General features: G+C 37.8%; 1 protein-coding gene across 3 annotated transcripts in view; it reads right to left on the reverse strand.

Annotated features, from left to right (window-relative positions):
* tnrc6c2 (trinucleotide repeat containing adaptor 6C2) overlaps positions 1-16,643 on the reverse strand; it is a 135,600-nt gene extending 118,957 nt beyond the window's left edge. For all 3 annotated transcript variants that reach the window (XM_089134101.1, XM_089134100.1, XM_039691386.2), the window contains exon 1: positions 15,952-16,643. The gene's annotated coding sequence lies outside the window, so the exon portion shown is untranslated. The remainder of the gene's footprint in view (positions 1-15,951) is intronic.
* Between the last annotated feature and the right edge of the window lie 807 nt (positions 16,644-17,450).

Genomic DNA, 17,450 nt, shown 5'->3' on the forward strand with positions numbered 1-17,450 from the left:
GTGTGCTAGCTACATTTTCTTCTTATTTATTAAATCCAGGCAATTAGTTGATGAAACATTTATTACAATTGAGATTTAATAGAAAATCTCAATTGTAATAAGTCTTTGTGCTTTCTGTTTGAAATGAATTGTCTGAAATTTTTAGTGCCGCTTCCAGAGAACTGTCATGACATTGTTTTTTTCCTCTTAAATGCGAACACGAAAAATAAAACAAAATAAATATTTTATGTTCTGGCGAGAGTCAACTCTTCATCCGGTGGGTAGCCTAGTATTACTTTTGTTTTGTACAGTGTAATTTACAGTATAAAAAAATATATATATATAGGCTATATATACATTTTCTGCCACCTAAATATGTTTTGTGTCACGTTCGTGTACGCGTGTGTATTTCCCTCATATTAATATAAAATGCATGTGTAGACTTTTTCTAGATATTTAGATATTTTTCTAATGTCTGGACGTACTGGATTTTATTAAGGGAGTAGGCTATGGCTATATAAACAGAAGTGTCAATATATTGGTATTAAATGCACACCACAGAGGGACCACTCAACTCTCTAGGTCACCACTCTCTGTCCCATTATCATCGGGGGTCAGACATGGTTATAGTTTATGCTCTATAGGCCTCATTATGCTTCTGCGTCAACTCCACGGCGTAGCTACGTCGTCACTGCTACGGCGTCGTGGCCGTTTTATACTTCTGCGTGAGGTTGTGGTGCATCGCGGTGCATTTCGCCGCCAGTACGCTAGGGGGGTTCGCGAATCTCTTTGGTTCCGTGCGCCGCGAGCGAAAGAGAGAGAATGTTGTTTTTGCAGCTGCCAGCTGGAGCTAATCGACGTTGAATAACAAGACGACACAAACTTTATCCCCACAGAATCAACACGGATGTCCAGGGCCCGTTCCACCCATAGACAGTAAAATAAAGGTTCCACCCGAGCTGCCATGACGATTCCTGTTCGAAATGACAGAAGGATTTTTTCAGTCTCCACATGGAACTGTGCTATGGCAGGATAATGTGTCCCGTGGCAGACTTGGTTAGTACTGTATTATCAATGATGTAACTGTGAACATTGTATTGAAAATAAACAACAAACTGTGTTTCAAAACGAACGTCGATTTATTGATTGATTGAAGTTTATTGCGAGCAAAAAAAGAAAGAAAAGAATATAGACATATATTAACAATGAAATAAAAAACAGTTTATTTTTCGTTTAATTCTTTATTTACTTTATTTATAAGAGTATTATAATTATCAGAACGAGGGTGCGAATGTTAAAAATAGCGCTAATAGCGGGAGGGGGAAATCGGAAAAGCTACACTCCTGAATTGATGTATAATCTGACCAATCAAAGCCCTTGCTGTCTGCGTCGCCTCGACGCGTAGTTACACATTTTTGGAGGTGCACTTCGAGCTACGGCGGAGGGGTCGGAGAGGGGCTCGCGTCGACGGATAGGGGTCTGCGGGGGTACGCCGTCGATTCGACGCAGAAGCATAAAACAGGCTTTAGGGATCACTGTTATTACTGCTTCCTTCCAGGATGGTGGTATTTTGCCATGGTCAAGTGTATAATTAAATGATGACACAAGTAATGGTATAAGTTGCTCCCTGAATGTTTTGTACCATTCAGCTGGTAGGCCATCACTACCCGGAGATTTTTTCGCTTTTAATCTATTGACTGCTTTCTCTATTTCTGATACTGTAGTGGTGAGGTCAAAAGGTCATTTTGTTTCTTCCCAATTGCTGGTAAGTCAAGATTCTCTAGAAACATTCTCATTTGGTCAGTGATGGATGATGGAGGTTGGCTGTACAGATTTTTATAGTAGTTCCTAAAATTAGATTCAATCTCTTTGGGTTCATACGTCACCTGGTTTGTGTCTATATCTCGTATTTTGTGAATTGTTCTATCAGCCTGTTGCTTTTTGAATCTTTTTGCTAGCAATCTGGTAGCCCTTGGTCCCACTTCATAATATGATTGTTTTAAAAATCGAATCTTCTTTTCAGTTTTTATACTTAATATTTTATCAATATTATCCCAAGCTTCTTTAATTTGAGGTAATAATGAGGGATCACGTGTGTTCTTATGTAGCTGTTCAATTTCAGATAGTTTCTCCTTTTCTTTCTTAAATGCTTCTTCTCTAGCTTTTTTAATAGACACTGTATTAGCTATAATTTTCCCTTTCAGGACTGCTTTAAAGGCATCCCACAGAATGACAGGGCTAACCTCTCCACTGTCATTTACAGCTAGATATAGTTTAATCTCTCTCTTTAAACTTTAATCTCTTCAGCTATTTATTTTTATGATTCAGAATTGCAATATTTAGTCTCCACAATTTACTTTTCTCTTGTGATTTCAGGTGTAGTTTTAGGTAAACTGCACTGTGATCTGATATGTCTGCACCTTCAATTTCACACTTCTGTACGCGGTGCAACTCATTTTTATTCATAAATTCTGGAGTAGCTATCATTAGGGGCAGAGTAAAGCCCCATTCACACCGCCAGCGATTTTGTCGCTGTGTGTCGCTAGTCTCTGTACTGTGTGTCGCTTGTGGGCGTTCGTAGTAATGTCGCTCTGATGTTATTGGTAGACTGCACGTCTTGCCATATCTATACAAAAGCCCATCACAAGTGATATATAATTTTAATTTGACTGGGAATAAATGACTTTTACGGCTAAAAAGAAACCATATGCTGTTGGGAGAGTGTTTTTATATCTCCACAGCTGTGCTGCTCAGTGGAAATCATTTACTAGATCAACGATCGATCAATGAACAAATTAAACTCACTCATACTGTCACAAATTATAAAAACGTCATTTGAATTTGACAAATAATCAATTGTCTTGTCCATAATAGTCAACGTAATGCAGGGGAAATTGTAAAATGAACTGCAGCAGTGCTAAACGTGCATCATAAAATTACAACACTCGAACTATAACGTTAAATGTAGCCTATGAATTAAACTCACTGAGACTGTCGACAGTTTCTTTTCCATGCATCATTTTATTATCCATGTATGTGATTACAGTCAAATCATATAAAACAGTGAAATCGTCCTCAAACTCTTTCTTTCTGTCTTGCCTGCCCTGCACTCGAGACGGTGACGTGAGCTGAGCTCCACTGAAAGTCTTCTTTCCTATTGGTTGTCGCTCGCGAAAATCGCTTCTCATTTGCATAAAGTTGAAAATTCTCAACTTTTGTCGCTTGTCTCTTGTCTCTTGTTGCTTGACACGCCCACATTCTGTCGCCAACGGTCACTGTCGCTCGTGTCGCCGGATGTCGCCAGCGCTCCATTGAAATGAATGGGATCTTATCGCTTTGTCGCAGCGTGTCGCTGGCGGTGTGAACGGGGCTTAATTATTCTTAACTAAAAGGAGTGTAATCCTTTTTAAGGGGGTGAAATTCCCTCCAAAGGTCCACTATCAAGTTCTTTAAATGTAGTTTTGATTATTTTAGTAATGTGGTTGCATTTTTTGTTTTTGTTTGTTGTATCTAGTTTATCATTCAACACAATATTAAAATCGCCCCCACATATCAATATGCCATCTGTTTCCAGAATAATGTTGTCGATCAGAGTTTTGATTAAATGTTTTCCACTGTTGGGAGGAGCATAAACATTAACCCTCAGGTGCTCTTCGGTCATTTCTGACCGAAAAAATGTATGTTTTGAAATGTTAAAAATCACAGCTTCATCGGAATGTTACGAAACTTGGTGACTTTTATTCCATTGGGTATGTGAACACACAAAAAAATTGAGGTCATGATCCGAGCATGCTAAGTGGTCGTAAAAAAAATAGTCACACTTGTGCTCTTCGGTCAAAAATGACCGACCATAGGAAATGAATGGGAAATTGACAAAAACAACAATCTACAACTTCAAACTACAATTTGCAATCTACAAATTGGCCATGATGCAGAAAAAAGTGCTCAACAATGAAGGGGTGACACTCTAAAACATCAAGATTGTGATATTGACACTCACCCACACTCACAAACAGACGCACACATGCACAAATAAACACACACCTATATATTTGTTACAGTTCAGTGACACAAATAGACATGCTCATTAAATATTATTTTACATAAAGTGTTATAATTGAATGAATTGCATTGTTTTTTTTTTGTTTGTTTTTTGTACAAATTCAGAATAAAAAAAAATGTGTATAAAATTTGCTTCCTAGCATTCTCTTTCTAACACAATGTTTAGGTTTGACTGTAATCATAATGCAAAAACTAACACTTTAAATCACTATTAAATCTAAAACTTTAAATCACTAAAAATCTAAAACTTGATAAGAAATATTCTTTGAGATTGTTTAAATATATGTTGAAATCCACCTATAACAAAAAAAAAATAAGTAAACGTGTCCATGAACAGCTGGGGAATTCACATGCCTCTCCATAGAGAACTGTACATTTCATCTAGTGGTTACAACATGGTTCTACGCGTTCTCTCCATACTTTTACCAGATGGCGCTAATCTACCTTCAAAAAAATTTTTTGGAAGGCCTAGTCTCTATTTTAACCTAAAATACTGCTAAAAAAAATAAAATAAAAAATGTATATATAAAAAAAGTTTGTATTATTTTCAATGGCAAAAATGGACCATAAATATATTGCATAAATATTAATAAGTAACATCAAATTGGCTCAAAATACAAAATTAAAAAGAAAAAATATAACTGAACAAAAATAAATTGCATTGGTTTTACTGGGATGGAGAAAGTTTAATTTTTAGGTGTCCGGTCACTTTTGACCGGGAAGATAACAAGTGTGACTCCGAAACGAAGGCTAGTGTTTACACCATGATTCTACGCTTTTTCTCTATACTGTAACTAGATGGTGCTAATTTTCTTCAAAAAATATTTTTTTTCTGAAGGCCAAGACTCTATAGTATACTAAAATACTGCATTCATATTTTTTTTTTAAAAATTATATATATTTAGAAAAATATATATACTTTTCCATGGCAAAAATAAACCATAAATATTGCATCAATATTAATAAATTCAATCAAACTGTCTCAAAATACCAAATTAAAAAGAATAAATATTATAGAACAAAAATAAATTGCATTGGTTTTACTGGGATGGAGAAAGTTTCATTTTTAGGTGTCCGGTCACTTTTGACCGGGAAGATAACAAGTGTGACTCCGAAACGAAGAGCACCTGAGGGTTAACCAGTGTCACTTTTTCATTTTCTAGCTTTCCTTTTACAATAATAAATCTTCCTTCCTTGTCGTAGGGCTGTCAACTTTAGTCGTTTAGTCGACAAATCGGTCGATGCCGTCTTGGTCGACTGACATTCTTATTGGTCGACCAGTTGCATTTTTTTTTTACCAATAGAAAGAATTTTTCAATGATTTACTCCTTGATATTTATTTCTTTATAAGCAGTTATTTATTACCGTATTCTAAATATAATTAGCCTATGTTTTGTCCCCAACTTTAAAATGCTTTAATTTAGGCTATTTTTGTAACTGCGCCACAGTTTAGCGCACACACATAATACACTCGGGAACCGCACCTGTGGCTGGCTGCGCTGCTGCTTTGCACTCAGTAAGGGATGCTGTATTCATTCAGTTAGAACGCTGCTTGTTTTGGCTTTAGTCGACAAAATGTCCAGGAAATCTAAATCTTTTGTCTGGCTGCATTTTAAAACAAAGACGACAAGACTGTGGAGGGAGGTGATCACGTTGCTCCATTAAGCCTTGTTCACACTACATGAATTTAAAACGTTGGGCTCAACTGTGCGGTTCACACTACATGACTTGCTCTCAGTGAAATCTGGAGTGTTCGAGTTGTTAACTGTTCACACCACACAACACAATGTGATTGATCCACAACAAGAGGTAACTCACTATACGAGTTGACAACGCACTGCATAGAGATACAACCATGATCGGATGATAAGAGCAAATAATTTGTGACTCAATGAGAGCTGTTTCAGTACTATGTTACGGTCTAAATCCTGAAAATAATCAAATAAATAACAAGTTGACAACAACTCTGTCACCCAACGATTCTATCTTGTCTACAAACCACGTTTTGTCATGAAAAAAACACGCAATAAATAAATAAATATTGCGCCAATACCCAGCGAAGAAGAGAACACGACACGTGAATATGGACGTCAGACAGAAACTAGTGCTGCACACTGTTTGCGCGACGATCTGCTCTGAGGAAAAAAAAGCAAAAAAAAAAGAGAAAAACTAATGCTGCGTCCCAATTTGCATACTATCCGTCCTAAATAGTATTCGAAAATAGAATTAGTACGTCCCAAATCGTAGTATGTTGAAATGAGTTTGCATCAAAGATACCCAGAAGGTCTACTTTTACCGGTCAGAATCCGAAGTGTAGATCGATGCACACTCTAACGGCTGATATTGCCCACAAACCATTGCGCGTTGGACGATGATTCGGTTAGAACTACAAACACGAGTAAAAAGTGGTAAAAAAAACTACAGACACGTAGTCGATACGGAGGACGCGCGAGTCCCCGCGGTTGTGTAGAGAAGTTTAGATAAAGAGCTTTGAGTGATTAATTATCAGTCTCCTGATGAAAATGAATTTATTCAATGTAGTCCACATTGATTGATCCACATTGCATTTGCAGCAGCAATGTGAATGTTAAGAAACGTTTAGCCATTACGTTTTAAATGCATCATTAAATTGCAAACACGAGGAGAACATGAAATACAGAGATAACATAACAGAGATGAGATGGCACGCGAGATCCAAACACCTTCCTTGTTAGGTTAAAAGCTGACGTGTGGAAATATTTTGGCTTCTGAAGTTGAAGGGGGAAAGGAGCTGGACAAGAGCCGCACTAGTTGTACGCTTTGTGGAATAAAACCAACGACGGAAACACGACAAATATGATAAGCCATATGACACCTTTCCAGCCAGAGGAGGAAAAACACTCGGCTGCACCAGTCGTTATATTATTTATTTACTACAAGTATGCTCCTAGTTCAAGCACACATTTATTTTCCTGGTCGTTCTTTGTAATGTTAATAAAATATATTGTGCATTAATTCTTTATGGGTCATTACTTTGTACTTTTAAAGCAAATTATTTATAGTCACACACAAAAGATTCAGATAATCGATTTGTAACATTATAAATGTCTTGTACTTTAACTTTTGATCAACTTAATTTATCCTTGATGAATAAAAGTATAGATTTTTTTTTTCTTTTGCCCAAAAAATTAAATAAAATCCTTACCGACTCCAAACATTTGAACGGTATTGTTTAATGTTACAAAAGCTTTCTATTTCAGATAAATGCTGTTGTTTTGAATTTCTAGGTGATTCTCTGAATCAGGTGCCCTTCAAGTCCCCCAAACTTGCTTCAAATATTTTCAATTGAAGGAAATCACAAAATACATTTTAATGCTGTCAATTAATAGAACCAGGTGCATTTGCATTATAATGCAACAAAATTGCTTTGAAAAAAAATGTAAAGTTAATAAATTTAAAGATAATGAGTAGCCTAAGTAGTAGACAACAAGCATGTCCTCACTAACCATCATTATATTTTTAATGAATATCAAACAAATAAAAAGTGCAATTAATACCAAAATGTTGCTGCTGCTAATATAATCATATCTTGGTCTAGTGTATTTTCGTTTACTGTTGTGAAATGGAAAATCAATAATCGGTAATCGAGAATCGTTAATAATCGAAAATCGACTGTAATCGAATCGGGACTTCAATAATCGTAATCGAATCGAATCGGGAAATCAGACAGATTAACCACCCCTAATAGATGATCCACTTTCAATAAAGATTAATGTTGAAATGGGTGAAATGCTCCTTTAATTGCCATTTTTAAGTAATCACTCAATTAGTGTTTTTCAACCAGAGAAAGACGTAAATAAACCGGCTTGTAGGTCATACGTCACTTAACATTACATTTACCTCAAGAAAGCTATTCAGTCCATAAATTCATCAGATAGCTGGAAAAAAAGAGATGAGCATTTTGTTAAATATAGGCTGTGCACTGTATTACATATTCATTATATTTTGCTAAACCTGCTAGTGATGTCTTTAGCCGCTTTCTGACCAGAGGGACTTTTGCAGTTCCTAGAACCTAACGTTCCTATAACCCTTTTTTTCTCGTGTTCCGACCGGACTTAAATTGGGGATTTTTTAGTTCCTCAGACCGTAGTTCCTATAACTCTTTCAGTACCTAGTCTAGAGCTAGGACTTTTTTAGTTCCCTTTCCCTAGGTCTACGCTGATTGGTTCAACTTATCATGCCCACTGTCAACACGGAACTTGTCGCGCTGTCTGTCATACGCTGTGTGCTTTTGCAAAACATTACAACGAGGATTAAGACAAACATAACGCATTCAACCAGCTGATTGCTAATAATAGCTAAACTTACCCGTCGTTTTGTTTGCCTCCTGTGCTCTGCTCTTTTATCTTCTTCCATCATATTACTAAATATCATATTACGCTGCATGGAGCCTTCGTCTTCTGTGTTTCTCTGTACAGAACTCAAGCATAATCTTTAAACGTCCTGGCAAGGCAGAACAGGAACCAGGAACATTGCAATAGCCTCCTCCATGCTGGTTTGTTGTTGTTGTATGTGGCCGCGCTACGTCTAGTGATGAAGCCATAAAGACCGTCGCCGTGCTTGCGTCCTACCAGTTCCTATAGCCACTTGGCCAGTGCGAACGCAAGCAGCAAAACCGAGTTTGGGGGAGAGTAGTTCTTAGAACTGTTTAGAATTGGACAGTTCCTATAACTAAGTTCCTGTAACTACTTGGTCGGAAAGCAGCTTATATTATATGTTTGAATAAATTTGTAATGAAAACAAGCTATTATAGCTTATTGTCATACATAAAACGGTTAGTTCCAATCCTTGATTCTGATTGGTCAAGAGCTGTGCTTTATTCACGATAAAACATGGCTATGACTAGCCTGGCATGCCAGACCTATATCCAGATGTTAGGTCTGGAAACTCTTCATTGACGGGGCTCAATCCGAGGGGCGGGATAAACGGTTGTCTTTCAAATTCTCTCTGCACGCAATCGGATAGCGCTACAGCCAATCAGAGCAACGAAGAAGGTGACGTACTAAGCGGAGCAAGTTGATATTTTAAACTTTTACCGCATCCAGTCCAGCTGTCAACATTGAACATTGAAAATAAGAGAGATTTCCCAGAATCCATCCCCAAAATAAGGGATTTCTTTGTTTTTTACACGACCCACAAACTTTAAAAATATAACACTAATCTTTAAAAGTCAAAAGAGTTTATAACTAGCCTACATATGTGTGAGAGAGAAAGAGACAGTATGTGTGTGTTTGTGTGTGTATGAGAGAGAAAGAGACAGTGTGTCATTAAAAAAATAATATCATAGAGAATGTTTAAATACTAATATCAGCTTATGAGGGAAACGGAGGCGGAGTAGTGGTGCATCGGGGTGTTGGAGATGATTCGGGAGAGGTCCGTGCACCTTAAGCCTAGTTCACACTACATGATTTTAAAATGTTGGGCTGAACTGTGCAGTTCACACTACATGACTTGCTCTCAGTGAAATCATGAATGTTCAAGTTGTTTAGCTGTTCACACCACACAACACAACGTGATTGATCCACAACAGGAGGTAACTCACTACACGAGTTAACAACGCACTGCATAGAGATACAACCACGATCGGATGATAAGAGCATATCATTTGTGACTCAATGAGAGCTGTTTCAGTACTATAGTACGGTCTAAATCCTGAAAATAATCAAACAAATAACGAGTTGACAACAACACGATTCTATCTGGTCTAGAAACCATGTTTTGTAACGAAAAACCACGCAATAAAACGAACCAGAAATGACGCGAAACTACAGAGAAGAACATAACACGCGAATATGGACGTCAGACAGAAACTAGTGCTGCACACTGTTTGCTCGACGATATGCTCTGAGAAAAAAAAATGCAAAAAAGAAAAAGTAAGATTTACCTGGTGTCCTCAACCCATGCGTTGCTATGATTGGCTGTACTCATGACATCACTGAGATTGAGTCGCGCGACTGCTCGAGATATCTAGCAGGCTAGATATTTTTCTGAGCTCGGTGACCTGTTTGCGAGCTGTCTGCGAGCTGTCTTTGATGCGTTGTTGGCTCTTTCACACTAACGGATTGGCGAGCGTTAATCGTCCGCTAATCGCCCGCGATTTGCACGCGATAACACCCTGACTTGTCGGCGACTCAACGATTTGCAAATCGGGCTTAAATCGGGCTTAAAATCACGTAGTGTGAACTAGGCTTTACCGATCAGAGCGCGCACTGACACGGAGTAAAGCCTTTATACTCGATGTGACAGCACGAGTGGGCAAGTTGATCGTTTCGCCACAGCTTTTTTGTAACAGCGCGCGCGGCGCCGGCTGCATCCGAGGATGAACGACTTCAAACCGAATATGTCCGAGCTTGCTCTGACCGGCTCAACTCTGTCGTCATTATGTTAAGCCCGCCCGCCGACTCTATACACGATGTGATTGGCCCTACCAGAGTTGAGTTTTTCCAGCTCAAACGTCTATGGAGAGTTGCTAGACCACACTTTGCTGCAAAATAATTTTTGCTGCCGCTAGGGTGCTTCTAGATTTCTAGGCTAGGCTATGACCACTTCACCCAACGGTTCTATTTATCACTGCGCCCTTAGCAACCACACATATCAACCCAATGGACAGTGAAATGCTTGCTTCGGTGACTGGTGTAGTGAAAAGGGTTGCAGCATATTTTAAACAAATCACCAAGACGGAACTCAACGCAGTTATCCGTGACTTCTACGGAACTGTCAGAAGCTCCACAGGAGAAAAATATGGGATCAGTAGCTATTACGTGCGGGTCTGAACAGATTCCTGAATGATCCACCTTTGAGTTTGTCCTGTTGTCTGTTGAGAGACAGCGAATTCACCTCATCCAATAATATTTTCGTTGGAGTCGTAAAGACAATGAGAAGAGAGGGTCGTGATGAAACACACCGATTTCTACTAAAGATTTCAGCACCATAAAACTGTCCGATGCACTTAATCTCAACACCTGTCACTACACCAGTCACCGAAGCATTTCACTGCCCATTGGGTTTTCTGCACGGTATTCATTACGAGTCTTCTCGAATGTATTACATTTCAGCACTTCAGCATGACGGTTCGTATTTGTAGAAGTCTCTCTAAATTGTTCCTCAAACCACTTATCCATCATCATGCCACCTAGTATAAATCGAAATTTACTTTAAATATTTTAGCCTTTTTAAATTATGTCTGTGAGTGAACATAAGTGTAAAAGTACAGAGCTACTGAAGGCCAAACTTAAAACAAAGAAAGCACTGGAGTGACATTCTTGCTGCAACCGAAAACACCGCTGACAGCGCTGAGCCCCAACTAAAGAGGAGGTTAAATATCACCACAGTGGAGCCGATTGAAATTAGTCAAATATTTAATGCATGCACAATAAACGGAGATGTTCAAATAAATTTAAATAAACAACAATAAATAAAGTATCTCTTGTTAGGCAGCATTTTAGCAACTAGATTAAAGACCTAACTGTTATCTATCAAAATATGTGCCCTTGTGTTTTGTTAGTTTGCTGAGAGATAAGCTATGCCTATTTGTGTGAGGAAATTTCACAAATTTTGTGTTGTAAAAAAATAAAAAGAATGAGACAAAGTTTGAGAATGGTTTGTTCTTTTTATTTGAGTTTTATGCATATTACACATTGGAACGTTGTTGTTCACAGTCAGGGACTATATTTTTCTAGCGGAAGGAATGTTTTTATTGATTAAACTACATGAAAGTTGCACTAATACATTGTTTTTTATTTTAATATTGTGTGGCAACTGTTTTATAAAAGCAATAAGGTACTCGAGGCAAGTGCTGTATCGTGAATAAGTAACTGCTGAAGGGGAACCCCTTCAGCCGTTACTTATTCACGATACAGCACAGCCTCTCGTACCGTATTGTTTACTTAAATTTAAATCATTGTCAACAAACTGGAATAGAAACAATTCTAATATTAAAACGTTTATATAAAAACTACTTTAAGTACAATTTAAATGTTAAATGTTTAAATATGCAATCAGTTTTTGCTATTTGCCTGTTGATTATTAAATAAGTTTCAATAATTAATTGATTATAAATTGATTGTTTTCAATTAATAATAAACCCATTTTCGGATTCGGTTTTTGGCCTAGTCCATCCTGAATTTTCATTTTCTGGCCAAAATTTTAAAATGTATGATGGTGCTTTCAGAGGAACACTCATTGCTGTCCCTTACAACAGCACATTTCCATTATTTACAACACATTAGGGCTCAATAATAGGAATGGCTTGGTTAACAAAACCGTCACATGTCCTAATGGGCCAATGCTGTTTTACCGCTGCCATTCGTTAATCAAATAAGTTAAAACTCTTTTAACCCTTGCAAACTCATTTATAGTATTTGGCTCCAAGGTGAAGTTACAGCCAGCTAAGACATTCTAAGAACTGTATTATTCTAAGAATAATTTGTGATAATGTTGGAAACATCAGTTAGAATAGGTTGAAAACGAACCAATTATGTCTTGCATCATATACCATTATTTTACAACAACTCTTTTTTTTTAAATAACATAATATCAGGGGGTACATTATAATTGAGAAAAATATATAATAATTATAATAAATAAGCTTATTGTAATTAAAACTATATTTGAAAAAAAAACTTCAAAATGTTGGCAAGGCAAGTGAAAATCTGTTCTACTGGCAAAACTAAATATAGAAAACATATTCTTATAGGTTGGGCCATGTATAAAAACTATCCCTCCACTATGTACAAAAAAAAAAAAACGTAAAACATCAATCTTTGTGTTCCTCTGACATTGAAGAATTTGACAAATGTGCGGTGCACTGTGCATTATTTATGTTCTAAATGGTAATTTAGAGTATGTTGTGAAACTGGAATTTTCTTAATAATCATTTCTCAAAATATAAGTCATTAAACTTAAACTTAAACAACCTGATCATCTAAAATCATGTATGTTTTCTAACAGGGCCTTGGGGTCTCAGATTCCAAACAGAACACAAGGATTCAGACAAAATTATTTAGGAATCTGAAATGCAATCATCCACAAACAAGCACCATACATTAAAACAAAATATCAGAGACATGAAGCTTTTTAGCAAAATACCCTGGAACCTGCATCACTGAAGGGACATTTCTGGGACGCTAGCCAACACTCACAAATCATTTCTTCTCCAACTCTTTCCCTTACCCGTACCCCATCCTGTCCTGCTGCGTGGCACACCATTCTCACACGGACACAAGGATTTCAGCCTCTTACATCAGAGGGTTCACTGTTCAACTGACTTGTACTATGTGATGAAGTAATGAGAGAATTATGGGTGAAAAGACCTTGTAATGATCACCTATAAATTTTACATCAGGGAGGAATATATTTCTGTTAAATGCAAAATCACTAATAACCAGGGGTTTTTATACAAGAGCAGCTCTACTTTTACCTCATGAGAAATTTAATTTAAATGTAATATGTGGTTTGTAGTGCATAACTGGATATAAGGAAAAATACCTCCTTAAAAAAAATTGAGCACAGGCAAGAATGAAAATCAAGCAATGATGCTATTGTTACAGAAATGCAAACTGAACTCCAGCAAAGAAGAGCTCACCACAGCCAACCTTTAAAAATCTGAGCAGACAAGAACAATGTGTTCTAATTTTATCAGAGCAAGACAGAGGCAGTGCTCAGCCACAGAGACAAAAATTAAATTATGTCCAGCTATAAAGTGGGGCTAGACACCAAATAGAAAGCCACAATGTACACAGAGAATCCCATGAAAGACAAGGAATTCCCTGTCTCCAAACATAAACCACTCATCTCCTTTTACAAGCTCTGCAGTTCAGGGGGTTGTGTACCCTTGCCGTCCAGAGTGAGACTGTTCATCCATATGGCTTGCCCTTTTTGCCTTTTGAACACAAGCTGAACACTTGCGTCTCACGCCTCCTAGCTTTGACCCCAATCGTCTGCAGCAGCAGGAGGGGCAGTGTTTCCTTAGACCCAGGCGATGGGGGGAGCTGAATCTCGTGTATTGGAGCAAAGGAGCTTTGGTGTGATATTTAATTGAGGCTGAGTAACATAGCCTGGATCCAAATATCCAAAGGGTAGATAGGTTTTGAATTAAAAGTGAATTGCCCAATTCATTTTATCACTAGCATCAGCCAAGTGTGACATGATTTTCATGAGAGAAAAATAGATTAAAAAAATGAAATTATGGTTCTCAATTATGCACACAAGCTACAAAAGAATATGAAGACTATATGGACAAAAAAATGTATTAGAATATCAGGAGAGTAGGATGATAAATCTAAAAACAGAGCAAAGATTTCAAAAAAATTTTAAGTTTAATTTTTGTTTTACATCTTAAAAAACAAAAATAATTAACTTCTCTTAACTAATTGGCAAATAATAGTGACATTTACTTGTTTTCACAAGGTGATCCATGACCCTGGATATAAACAGCTGAACTGTTACAGACTGATCTCATGAAATGGCATATGTATGACACGCCAATTCGTATTTCCATTTTTGGCGTGCTATCAACACGCATAATCGCTTTTCGGTGTGTTTATGAACGCCGTTGACTTAACGTTACATTACTGCATAAATATATGACCTACCCCAACCCCGTCCCTAAACCTTCATGTCACTGGGGTGCCATTTATAAGTCTTCCCCTACCATCCTAGGAAAAAAAATATCACTCCTCAGATGTAGAAATACATTTTGCTTCGTTTCGCTCGGATATTTAACGCTTTGTACATACACCCAGAATCACTCGTACATTTAACGGCATAGACATACATGCATACACGGGGATAGCTCAAAATGCATATAGATAACACGCCACTTGACTTGAAAGTGGCGTGTATGTTTACGCAAAAGTCATGATGTCATGTTGTGAGCTAGGACTTTTTGAGTCAATAAAGCCAAGACTTTTGTATTATATTGATTTCTCTTTACTATAAAACACATGCCACTGAACTTAAAGGTTGTCCTCTTTGTGTCATTCTGCTGGAAACTATAATCAACAGAAATGTAACTTCCTGGTGAATTAATACATCTCCATAGTATGAAGGAGAAAATCAAGGAATATGGCAGCAGTGAGTTACCTGTTAATTGGAGGGTTTTGTTGTTTCCTGTTAACTGTACGGTTTAATAGGGCCAGATTCATGCGATATTAACTGTCACAGACACTATTATTTTAATTTACAGGCGTCTATCAAGAACTTCATTTTCTAACACATCAACACAGTAAAACACTCAAAATTGCTGTTGCATTTTACAGTATTTTTACGATGTTGAAAGTGCACGACTCCCCTTACAGAGAAATTATCATAATAAACTTTGCAACAAAATACAGGAATCAAACGATTACTGGTTGCTTGGTAGGCTAATTAATGTATCTTAGCACAGTGTCTAGATAAATAAATAAATACAAAAGCAAATAGACAGACAGAACGACTTGCACAAATAATGAAAAAAAAACCTAGAATGATTCTCTGAGTCTACATAAGGGTTAGAAGATTACACGACTAAGCAGCACTTGGAAAAATCTAAACTAGCCATTTACCAGACGCGTTAAGTAACGTTAAATAACAGTAAACACATTACAGGCTCAGTATGTCTGTTGCGGTAACTTGGTTAAGCTTCTTTGTGATCACTCTAGTCGCTGAGTTAGGACCATTCAAGTAATTTACCAGCCCAGATTGCTACCGTTACAAAACACAAATGTATCTAACGTTAAAGGGTTAGACTTACAGTCCTTTTTAGATACATATGATCAATTAAAATCACATTAAATAATAGTGAGCTGCCTAAGTTACCTAGATTTTTTGCCATCTATGTTAGAAGTCAGCAGCCTAATAATAGGTTGAGACAGAGACATTATTTCAACTTACCTTTTTTTCACAAATCGACCTTTGGCAGCTTTCGGTAAAAAAAAAAGTGTTGCATGTCGTACAGCGGTACGAAAAGGCCCTTTTCCGAAAAAGAATTACCCGTAAAAACAGACAGACCCAACACTGTACTGAATGAGCAGCTGAATTTCCGACCGTGTCCCAAAAAGGCAGCAGAATGAAAATAAACACAAAATTGGATATGCACGTGAAAATCTCTATGCAGACTTAACGTTGGAGCTTTGGGCTCTGATGGAGATTATAGATGCATGCATCATGAAAAAAAAAACATAAGACGACATTTACATGACACTGCTAAATCCCTTCGAAAAGAGAAAAAAACGCATTAAAACGGCGAGGCAGTTTGTTAAGAACAGTGACATAAATTGGTCATCATTAATAGCATCTGATCTATGGTGCAAACTGAAGAAAATGGCAGTTTGAAGCTGCTACTGTCTGGTAACTTAGACTGACAGATACGATGCGAGCGAGCGAGCGCTCTTCAGTAAAGTGCAAAAATAAAGACAGCGAGCGATGAGGCAGGCAGTCTAACTGCAGTCGTGTGAAGAAATCCAGCGACGTTTTTAAAATGACAACGGAAATATCCAGGGATAAGTGAGGAGTGTCCGGAGAAAGCGCTGAGAGTGTCGGGTTTTAGGATCAAGCCTCTGCAGCCATTTTGTTCGGTATCAACACAGCAGACGTTCAGCTCAACTACGGTGGGAGGGGTTTCCTAACTGAAGTCATTTCCATATGACGTTTGACCAACCAACCCTACAAACAAGGGACGTCCCCCGGACTTTTCAAACGTCCCCTTAGGTCCGCATTAGGTTCGCTCGGAGGACGTCCGCACTTGGTCCCCTTTGTAACGTTCGCTGCACGGACATTCCGATGACGTTCGCATTTGGTCCCCTTTGTAACGTTCGCGGGCGGACATTGCGATGACGTTCGCATTTGGTCCGCTTTGTAACGTTCGCTGGCGGACATTCCGATGACGTTCGCATTTGGTCCATTCTATAACGTTCGCTGACGGACGTTCTGATGATTTGTCCGGGCCAGTTTGCGAACGTCCCTATTTCGTCCCTCACCGGCATTTCCATGACAACACTGGATCACAAAATCCAGGCGCCCATGTTTGCTATCATCAACTGAAATTTACAACTCAGACAAACGAATAATTAAGCTAAAGTATAAATGCAAATATTTGCATTAATTGTAAAATTAAAGGGTTAGTTCCCCAAAAATGAAAATTAAGTCATTAATTACTCACCCCCATGCTGTTCCAACCCCGTAAGACCTTCGTTCATCTTCGGAACACAAATAAAGATATTTTTGATTGAATCTGAGAGCTGGATCACTTGGCTTCCGGGACTGGCTCTTGACGGTCCATAAAGTCATTAAAGAAAATGTTTAAATGTTCCATGTGCCTACAGCGGCTCAATTATAAGTTTATCAAGCGACGAGACTACTTTTTGTGCGAAAAAAAACATAAACAGCTTTAT

The sequence above is a fragment of the Pimephales promelas genome, chromosome 8 (genome assembly GCF_988280905.1).
Source record: "Pimephales promelas chromosome 8, fPimPro1.hap1.1, whole genome shotgun sequence".
NCBI classification, from domain to species: domain Eukaryota; kingdom Metazoa; phylum Chordata; class Actinopteri; order Cypriniformes; family Leuciscidae; genus Pimephales; species Pimephales promelas.